This window comes from Medicago sativa, chromosome 6, assembly GCF_051527215.1.
Source record: "Medicago sativa cultivar Bolivia chromosome 6, Bolivia_mono, whole genome shotgun sequence".
Lineage (NCBI taxonomy): Eukaryota > Viridiplantae > Streptophyta > Magnoliopsida > Fabales > Fabaceae > Medicago > Medicago sativa.
In genome coordinates this window covers 24,098,041-24,109,520 of record NC_140754.1, presented here as the reverse complement: position 1 = coordinate 24,109,520, position 11,480 = coordinate 24,098,041, and the positions used below count along the sequence as shown (strand labels likewise).

Here is an 11,480-nt window from a genome sequence, read left to right as displayed (position 1 = left end):
GTCAGCAATGGGTGACCCAATGGATCTTATATAAATATGTAATAGCATGTCGGTTTTAGAGTCGTGGAGGTAGAAATGAATACGATAGCAAAATAGATCAAAACTTAAAGCGAATTTAAATGAGATTGATAGTGATAAGGCTTTGTGCGGTTATGTTGAGAAGAGAGATGTGAAACATTGAGAGATCAAATGCAAAAATCTTATGTGGTGGGAATGTGGGAAAATGAGAAAGAATGACCGACAAAGGAAAAAAATGAATGAAATGGAACACAAGATGGGTGTCATGACCGTGATACCAAGTTATGAAACATGGTACTCCTACCACATCGGATGCCGAGGTTTCGGACTTGAAAAAAATATGGCAGGTATCACGCAAATAATTGGTCCGGTACTCGATGTAGTTTTTCCACCGGGGAAGATGCCTAATATTTACAACGCTACGATAGTTCAAGGTCGAGATATTGTTGGCCAAGAAATTAACTTAACTTGTGAAGTACAACAATTATTAGGACATAATAGAGTTAGAGTTATAGCTATGAGTGCTACAAATGGTCTAAAGAGAGGAATGGGTGTGGTTGACACGAGAACTCCCCTAAGTGTTCCGGTCGGCGGAGCAACCCCATGTCCAATTTTCAACGTGCTTGGAAAGCCTATTGATAATTTAGGTACCGTAGATACTCGCACAACATCTCCTATTCATAGATTCGCGCCTGCCTTTATACGGTTAGACACAAAATTATCCATTTTTGAAACGGGAAGTAAAGTACTAGATCTTTTATCTCCTTATCGCCGTGGCGGAAAATAGGATTTTTCGGTGGAGTGGGTAGGTAAAACGGTACTTATTATGGAATTGATCAATAACATTGCCAAAGCTCATGGAGGAGTACGATTATGGAAATGAAAGAATATGGAGTAATTAATGAAAAAAATATTGCGGAATCAAAAGTAGCTCTAGTCTACGGGCAAATGAATGAACCACACGGAGCTCGTATGAGAGTTGGTTTAACTGCCCTAACTATGGCGAATATTTCCGAGTTGTCAATGAACGGGACGTCCTTCTATTTATCGACAATATCTTCCGTTTTGTCCAAGCCGGATCCAAAGTATTCGCCCTTTTGGGCCGAATGCCTTCCGTTGTGGGTTATCAACCGACCACGGGTACCGAAATGGGTACTTTACAAGAACGAATTACTTCTACCAAAGAATGGTCTATAACTTCTATTCAAGCGGTTTATGTACTGCAGACGATTTGACCGATCCTCGCTCCTACCACAACATTTGCACATTTGGATGCTACTATTGTACTATCGAGAGGATTAGCTTCCAAAAGTATCTATCCAACGATCGATCCTTTAGATTCAACGTCAACTATGCACCAACCTCGGATCGTTGGTGAAGAACATTATGAAACGAAATGGTTAAACAAACGTTACAACGTTTACAAAGAACTTCAGGACATTATAGCTATTCTTGGGTTGGACGAATTATCCAAAGAGGATCGTTTAGCCGTAGCAAGAGCGCGAAAAATTGAACGTTTCTTATCCCAACCTTTTTTCGAAGCGAAGTATTTACAGTTCCCGGGGAAATATGTTGGTCTAGTAGAAACAATTATAGGGTTTAAATTGATTCTTTACGGAGAATTAGATAGTCTTCCCGAACAAGCCTTTTATTTGGTGGGTAATATCGATGAAACTACTGTGAAGGCTTCAAACTTGTAAATGGAGAACAAATTGAAGAAATGACTTTAAATCTTTGTGTACCGACCCCCAACCGAACTGTTTAGGATTCAAAAGTGAAGGAAATTATTTTATCTACTAATAGTGGACAAATTGGGGGTATTAAAAAATCATGCGCCTATTGCCACAACTTTAGATATAGGTATTTTGAGAATACGCCTTAACAACCGATGTTTAACAATGGCTCGATGGGCGGTTTTGCTAGAATAGGCAATAGTGAGATCGCTATTTTAGTAAATGATGCGGAAAAGGCTAGTGACATTGATCCACAAGAAGCACTATGGCATCGATGGATTAACGTACCGAAAAAAGTAGCGAAAGTATAAAATAGAACATGTAGTTGAAATGAGAAAGGTTATCAAGCATATAGTTTTCTTTGTTACTTGTTCTATTGAACTCAAACCTTTTCAATTGATCTAAAATATATGTCAATTGAGTAAGAATAAGAAAAGTTTTATTCACAAGAGTAAGATCGTTAGCATTGTTTTGTGATTTGGACTGTGTGGAAAATGTTTATATTAATAAGTTATATTCTGAAATATTTGTTGCAACATCTCGACGAGGAAAGAATTATGAATATTGTGAGTCTGAAAAGGATGTGGATGGATTTCATCCTTTAAATCGAGAGGAAAAAAGTTGCAATAATCGGAAGAGGTAAAAAAGTTGCAATGATCGAAGAGGTAAAATTGCTAGGTTACCAACCTCATTGCTATTGCAGTAACAATAAAATGTTGCGAGAGAATGTGTCAATTGCTAAATCGCAACGGTTAGCTTGTTACATGCATACACGAAACTGAAGAAATAACGTCTAAAGCGAATATTATGGTCACGTACGTGAGATAAAGAACGGAGTTGCCGTCATTGACATGGGAACAAATCAAGTTAAGGTAACAACTAAAAAAAAAATTACTTCAATATTTTTTGGTTAGTTGAGAAATTTTAAAGAAATTGAGAAACATGTAATGTTCCTCGTTACGCTAGTTTTAATAGAATAAATTGCATTATACATTTGTACCAAAAAAAAAAAATTGCATTATACAAAGATTGAGAAGAAACTTCGCTGTCATTTTTGTATTAAATATTAAAGAGAAAAATTTGTTGTCATAATTTATAAGTTAGGAACACATTAAACTTCCATACAAAGAAATAAGTTGCAAAGACAAAGAGCATTAAAGTAATAAACACTAAAATTGAGAAGAAATTTTTTCCATCTGATCTCGATTATAAACAAAAGTTTACTTTTTTTAGTCATTCAATAATAACTAATATATTTCATATGCCTTCCCGACCAAATATATCAATTATTGAATAAATCTAAAAAATAAACTTTTCCTTATGATTGAGACCGAAGGAAGTGGTACACGGTATTATTATGCAACCCCGTAAACCACTTGCAAATTGTCGGCAATTTGAATCCCCACGTTTTACCATAAAGATCCCCATCATAACCAATCTGGAGCAGTGTCGTGATCCAAAATCATTTTTGATAGTTAATCATTTTTGTTGCAACGGTTCCAATGGCGAAAAAGAGGATCAAAATCGTTCCATCAAAAAATCCATACTTCATTTTGCCTCCCAAAACTCTACGCATTGAACGAGCCCAAGAATGATAGTTTGAACCGTCCAAAATGGGAGAAACAAGAACGAGATGAAGGTCCATCACTTGGATGAACGAAGAAGGGACTAGATTGATCAGTGGGAACTTCGTTGTCGCGAGGCGCCATTGATGGAGCTTGATAGAGCTTGCGGAAGAGAGATCAAAAGGCTCTGATACCATATTGAGTAACAAGAACATTGAAGTAAAGGAGAGAAAATCGGAGAGAGTATGAAGAACGGTGTGTAGAATTCTCATTAAAAATGAAAGTTAGTTACAAGGTTCTCTTTTATAGTCTGTTATTGCTGCTACATTGTAAGACTAACATATACTAGCTACACTATATCATAGCCCTACTTCCCTGTAATCAAGGAAGTTAGTTATTCTATCTAACTGACTCTGAATCGGTGTTTGGTTTCTGTAGCTTGTGGTGCAAGCAACTGAGGACTACCGTGTTCCTCCCGTTGTTGATCTCTTATTAGTGCAGCTTCCATCACTGTTGTGTTATTGTGTTTCAACAATGGTGAAGACTAGAGCCCTTACCTTGGCTGCTTTACTTCCCTCTAATCCACACTTTTAGTTCTTTGCTCCGCTATGTCTGGCTAGGACAAGATCTCTCTGGCTGTTCTAGAAGTTCTTTGTTTTCACAAATGAAAGGGAAACTTTTTGTAAAGTGTGAGGAGTGGGAGAGATGGACACACTTCTTCTATAACTAACGAGAGAAGTGAGAGAATTTGAAACAAGATATTTAAGCATTGTTAATATGCAGTAAGACCGGGTGCATGGAATCAGATGTGTGGGAAACAACATGCTATCTTATGGCAAGGAATATACAATCCTAAATTTTAGAAAAGAATATTGTTGAAATAGACGATTCAAACACACAACCTAGTGATAATTTCCAAGAAGGACGTGGCTTACGACATTATCTCAAAATGATGAAAATAAGCATTTAAGAGATATTTTATTTTCTGAGTTTGTGAAGGTAGTAAAATGGGAAGAAAAGTAGAAAGAATTAACTAAAGTATAGTTAGGCGAAATCACGACAAATGATGGGCATCGATGGTCTGGTATAGTTAAAATAGAGTATAGCAAGTTATACAACAATGGGTTTTCAAACTCAGTTGTGTAGCTGTCTTATAGGAATATCAAAACATTAGGTAGGCGCACTTAATAATGAGAACAAACAGCAAATTAGTCATACAGGTGCATGACAAAGTGTGATAGAAATTGTCACGATGGTTTAACAATTTGATCATGTGAGTGATTTAACTTGAGAACATACAATTTTCCAAGGAGAGAGACATGCAAGGAGGCCTAATGTTCTGATGGTGGAAGACTGGTAAGGAGCACGATTTTGAGAGGTAGAGAATCGATTAAGGTGATTTGCAATGTGAATTAGACTAAAATAACTAAAACTAGACTTTTGACCCGTGCGTCGCACTGGTTTTCTCGACTATAATAGTGACCAATAAATAATCTTTAACCCGTAAGATCATTGAAATGGTAGAAAATATTTTCTTAAAAAAAGGCAAGCGAGATAGGAATGAAATTGGTGTGCAATGCATTTTTTTAGATGGAATTTGTTAGGTTAAATAATTGCAAACCTAATAAAGCAAATGAGCGGAAAAAAATTAGGTTAAGTTGTTACGGACGTAACAAAATTAATAAATAAGGTTAAAAAAAATGTAAAATTCTTGACCAAAAAAAGAGAGTATAAAATAGAAGGATCATACGTGATCATTGATATGGTAGAAAATATTTTCGAAAAAAAAGGCAAGCGGATAGGAATGAAATTGGTGTGCAATGCATTTTTTAGATGGAATTTGTTAGATTAAATAATTGCAAACCTAATAAAGCAAATGAGCGGGAAAAAATTAGGTAACAAAATTAATATAAGGATACCCACTCCCTATCCTAAACGTGGGTTGTGGAGAAAACTGTAAGTCCCACTAACGAGCTACCAACTAGTATAACATAACAAACTATAGCATCATGCACGTTTCTACTTTTCCTAAACCGCAATTATATTATATTTATTTATTATTAAAGAAATAATTTGTATTTCTTACTATAAACAATTTCCTTACTTAATATTAAAATAATTTACCAAGTCGAAGACATTTCTAGTTTATCAAATTGATCAAAGAAGTACATAACTACACACATGTTAACACAAACAGCCAAAGGTTCTAATTAGTCAATTAAGAAAATATAGTATTACAATTTTCTTAAATTCTTTACCTACAATATAAGTCGTCGAATAATTCATAAATCAAGAAAATTACCACGAATGACATATATAATTTTTATAAAACATCGAGATGTTACAATAATCGAACACCATTAACTTTTATGTTTATATGTTAAATTTTTCCTCTTAAATTAGAATTTTTAGTTGTAGGGTTTGTTTAAATTTTGATTTTTTTGGCAATAAATGATACAATATTTACATGTAAATGACTTATATTGCTTAATTGTTTAGATTTTTGCATGTTTATGTTGTAGTTATGAGTTTTAGGGAGAATGTAATGTAATGTAGATGAAATTATAACTAAATAAAATTGTGTATTTTTTTAATTGATTTTGTGTACTTGTGCCACTTTATTCGAATTCACGCTGAATTTTATTAGTCTTCGAAGACATTATATTTTTTATATGTCAAAATCATAAAATAAATGCAAATATAAACAATAATAACAGAACAAAATTGATACACATAAAATCTCATTTTATTATTATATCTATACATTTACAATAAGGTATGTTTCTTGTCTAGGGAAGGGGGATTGGGGTAAAATTACATACGCTTCGGAAGAAGATGGAGGTGATGGGGTAAATCTAAACCTCTAGGGTAAAGCTAACCCTCTAGTGGTGCAAGATGATGGGGGTGCGGAGAAGGAGAATGTGGTAAGGTATGTTTCTTGTCTAAGACGAAAGAGACTTTGATGGTCAAACGACATCCAAACAAACCAACATGACACCCGGACAACCGCACTTCTTTGCGGTGTATTGCCATTCCCATTGACCGTTCATACCTCTTTCTATGAAAGGCCAACGATGGAAAAACATTGTTGTTGTAGAAGGAAGAGGAGGAGAGAGTGTGAGGTGATGGTGTGAGAAATGGTGAAGGTTGGAAGAATATTCATAGGGGGAATGGATGCCTAGGTTGTATTTACCCATAATGGTGAGTCAAATGAGTCAAAAAACGTGTAAAATCTTATTTTACTCTGACCACCGTCCAAAAAATGTTTTTTATATGGTGCAGACCACCGGCCAAAGAGCGTGAGTTAAGAAACGCCACCGGCCAAAGAAACGTGAGTTAAGTCACGGCTTATAACATGCGTGAGTGAACTCACGCCGAAAGTACCTAGCGTGGCTTAAGTCACGCGAGGGTACTTTTGTCCATTCAGTTGGACATGAGTGTTTTTTGTTGGGAGAAGAGCAATTTTCATTTCATATGGGAGCCTCGCTTCAACTCGGGTGGCCAAAAAAATTTCTTCTTGCTTGTGGCTTCACAAGCAAGAGTTCCGGTGAGGTGGTGTGCACCGAACCGGCGTGCTCATTCAGGGTGTTATGTCTTGACTCGCAGGTTTTTATCCACATGTCGGTATTGAATTGGCGTTTTAGCCGGTCCGTATACACCTCCCGACCAAATTCTAGATTACTAAAGTCTCTTTCCCCATAAGACCGGAGGGTTAAGACCAAAAATAAATCGATGTTGTTGTTTACCATCTTAAATTTTGGGTTTGGCCAAACCACGCAAGATTAATTTTTAAGGTGAGAAATGTCTATTACTTATGAACACTATTTCAAGTCATATCACATCCAATTAAAAACTCTCGACACACTCCATTTGATTTGTAGTGTGACATAGTTGGGTCAGTAATGGGTGACCCAATGGATCTTATATAAATTTGTAATAGCATGTCATTTTTAGAGTCATGGAGGTAGAAATGAATACGATAGCAAAATAGATCAAAACTTAAAACAAATTTAAATGAGATTGATATTGATAAGACTTTGTGCGGTTATGTTGAGAAGAGATATGTGAAACATTGAGATCAGATGCAAAAATCTTATGTGGTGGGATTGTGGGTAAATGAGAAAGAATGACTGACAAAGGAAAAAAATGAATGAAATGCAACACAAGATGGGTGTCATGACCGTGATACCAAGTTATGAAACATGGCATCGATGGATTAACGTCTGAAAAAAAGAACAGAAAGTATACAATAGAACATGTAGTAGAAATGAGCAAGGTTAACTTTGAATTTTTAATCAAGCCTATCTATAACTAGTAGCTAACTACTAATCTTTATTAACTAACTAACTATATTGCTAATAGTTTTTGCTGTTACTTGTTCTATTGAACTCAAACCTTTTCAATTGATCTAAAATATATGTCAATTGAGTAAGAATAAGAAAAGTTTTATTCATAAGAGTATAACAGAATGAAGGAGCTTTGTGAATGATAGAAATGAGCTTAGCTTTTCATTGATGCAAGTAAAAGTATATATACAATGGTGTTACACCAGAAACAGTTCTAACAGAATTGTTAAGAGTAAACTAACTATCAATTCTTACTATGGTATCTAATTCTAACCATGGTTAAATACAAGTGGTTAAACCATTTTACATATAAATATAATCTCTAATAAAGAGTAAGATTTTTTTTTGAGGGATTCATAAGAGTAAGATCGTTTGCATTGTTTTGTGATTGGACCTGTGTGGAAAATGTTGATATTAATAAGTTATATTCTGAAATATTTGTTGCAGCATCAGGAAGACAAAAAAATTATGAACATTGTGAGTCCTGAAAAGGATGTGGATGGATTTCATCCTTTAAATCAGAGGGAAAAATGTTGCAATAATCGGAAGGGGTAAAATTGCTGGGTTACCAACCTCATTATTGCAGGTAACAATAAAATGTTGCTGAGAGAATGTTTCAGTGGCTAAATCGCATAGGTCAGCTTGTTACACGCATACACAGAATCCCGAACAAATAACGTCTAAAGCGGATATTGTGGTCACAGACGTTGGATAAAGAAAAGAGTTGCCGTCATTGACATGGGAACAAATCAAGTTAAGGTAACAACTAAAAACTTTTTACTTCAATATTTTTTGGTTAGTTGAGAAATTTTAAAGAAATTGAGAAACCCTCATTCTGCTAGTTTTAATAGAATAAATTGCATTATACAAAGATTGAGAAGAAACTTTTGCTGTCATTTTTGTATTAAATATTTAAGAAAAAAATTCTGTCATAATTTATAAGTTAGGAACACACTAAACAAAGATTTCATACAAAGAAATAAGTTGCAAAGACAAAGAGCATTAAAGTAATAAACACTAAAATTGAGAAGAAACTTTTTCCATCGATCTCGATTATAAACAAAAGTTTACTTTTTTTTTAGTCATTCAATAATAACTAATATATTTCATATGTCTTCCCAACCAAATATATCAATTATTGAATAAATCTAAAAAATAAACTTTTCCTTATGATTGAGACCGAAGGAAGTGGTACATAGTATTATTATGCAAGCCCGTAAACCACTTGCAAATTGTCGGCAATTTGAATCCCCACGTTTTACCATAAAGATTCCCATCATAACCAATGTGGAGCAGTGTCGTGATCCAAAATCATTTTTGATATCCGAAAGGTGGACATCTTATCTATCCGCTTGTCACTTTTGGAAATGTTGTAGCTTGACCTATCGGCCATAATGACCCTCCAATAACAGCCAATAGCCTTGTAAACATTTTCCATCTCTTTTACGGTGTAACAACACACAATCGGAAATGGGCGGTGATCGTCTCTTGGATTTTTAATTTTGTCAAGTCGACCCAATTTTGAGTTGTTAGTGAGTACATCATCCAAAATAGAACTGTAAGATTGTGCATCCACGTCGTCGGATATGTCAAAAGAGATTGCAGCACCTCCCTTATTCACATACTGCTCAACCAAACTCTTAAATTCTTGGTAGCTTGAAACATGTACGCGAAGATAATCCATTTTTTCACTCTTTCTCCTGCATAAATTTGAAAGCAAACCAAAATATGGGTTTGACGCAATTTAAGAAGTTGTGCATGGAAAGAATACAATAAAAGATTAAATTACTTTTTGTTGTTGTTCTTCTTCTTGGTTCTTGTTATTTTGCTCAAACGCATGTTCACACAAGGCAGTAACTTGGCCATCCTAACAGTAACACACACAGAGAGAGAGAGAGAGAGAGAGAGAGAGAGAGAGAGAGAGAGAGAGAGAGAGAGAGAGAGAGAGAGAGAGAGAGAGAGAGAGAGAGAGAGAGAGAGAGAGAGACCAATCAGTAAAAATAAAATATGAGGGACCAACACTACTTGCCTCAAAGTTACAAACATCGATCAAACAATAATCTCAGCCTGAGCAGCAACAGAAAAAAAAAACTGATAGTACTTACATTTTCCTCTTCTTCGACCAAGTGAAGCCTTTATTTATGCCAATTGAGAAGTATAAAAGACGAGCGGTCTTCATGGTAGCTGAATAACCGGAAAACCAGGACAAAACCGGCTGTTGGGTCTGTTGAATGTTCACTATCTAAACCATCTTAAAAAATAACAGTCTTGGTAAACATCACAACATATTATAATCCAACCTAAACAAAACATATTTTTTCCCTATGCGTCACTTATTATTAATTAAATTAGTTTGAACAAGTAGTGGTGGGTTTTTCAATTGCAAAATTTTCAATCTGATAAGTAGATGCAATAAATCAAAATGCAAACTTACCGTCAAGGGAGAATAACGATTAGCACCCAACACAGAGACGATGACGGAAGACGGTGGAGACCAAGGGAGAAGTCAGGAAGCGACTGATATAATAGAAGAAAAAGGTGTTACCTGAAGGATGAAGGAGCCATGACAGTTGACGAAGGATACGCGAGCTATCAAGTTGCTAACCCTAAAGTGGTTTCTAAAATCATCAAGAGTGGTTTCTAAAGAAATATGGAGGGGGCCTAAAAAGAAAAAGGTTTAATTTATCGCTTTCCTATCCTGCACACCAAACGGGCTTATTGGCTTAGATAATTTTTCTTTAATATCCAAATAATAGATTCTACATCTCTTTATTTATTTTTTTACGTTCAGATTCTACATCTCTTCCTAATTCTAGGTGTCCTTGTTTTTGTTACATATTTTTACGTAATATGTAATAAATCCTTCTTAATGTAAGAAAACTCAATGTTGTGGAAAAAACAATACTAGCCCATGATATCCTTCTGCACCACATCTTTTGAGCACCTCCGTGAAACTCGCCGATAGTTTGTTGTTGCGATTGTTTTGCTGCTAGTGATGTAGAGACGGTTTGGTTCGGTTATGGGTTTGTTGTAGTTGGTGGTAGTGTTGTCCCTAAAGTTTCGGTTTCTATTTTGCGTGTTTATGTCTCGATTTTTTGGGTGGATGGCGCCGTTTGTGTCTTTGTCGGTTTTTCACCACCGCATCTGTTTGTTTTTGTTTGTTTTCTTATGGTCTTGATCCGAGATTGGGTGGAAGAAGACTTGCGGCCGTTTTGATGTGCTTCAATTTCAAAACCCGAAAGAGTATGCCAATTTCAAAAACTCGTAAGGGTATAGTTCTTTTAACCTTAAAGGGTCCGTGTTTAAAACCCGTTTGTGTTGGTGACTTGACTACTTTGACTCTCTATTATTTTCGGATTTGTTGAAATCTGCGGGTTGCAAGTCGTCTTGTACCGCCTACACTCTGTTATTTAATGCTCGAAAGAGCTTGTTTGCTTGCCGCTTTGTTCGGGGGATGTTGGCACTTGGATTTTGATATCATGTTGGTGGTCGATCCATTTGCCGAACCTAAACCCTAACCGTTCTTGCGTATGTTTACTTGTCATATTTTTTGTAACTGGTTTGTGCCCGTACGCCGGTTCGCCGGGTCGTACTGTGATTAGTGAACTTTTGTTATGATAGATTAGGGCGGCTGATCCACTAGGTCTGTTTTTTATCGATGTATCCTCATTTGGGTTGTACCCGTGTCGGGTCTAATGTTCCCCAGTTTTTGTATCTCTTCCATTTTATTTTATTTAATATTCCTTTTGCCTAAAATAAAAAAATATGTTCTTTTCTACAAAAAAAAGTAAAATAAAGATAAAAAAATTATTTAAAAA

General features: G+C 35.5%; 1 long non-coding RNA gene across 1 annotated transcript; it reads right to left on the bottom strand.

The window, feature by feature from the left end:
- Positions 1 to 8,594: 8,594 nt before the first annotated feature.
- On the bottom strand, positions 8,595 to 10,280 carry LOC146914058 (uncharacterized). The gene is made up of 4 exons (XR_015013837.1): positions 10,097 to 10,280; positions 9,768 to 9,913; positions 9,452 to 9,529; positions 8,595 to 9,362 (listed from the first exon to the last, which is right to left on the bottom strand). It is a non-coding gene; the product is annotated as an uncharacterized LOC146914058 (long non-coding RNA).
- Positions 10,281 to 11,480: the final 1,200 nt, after the last annotated feature.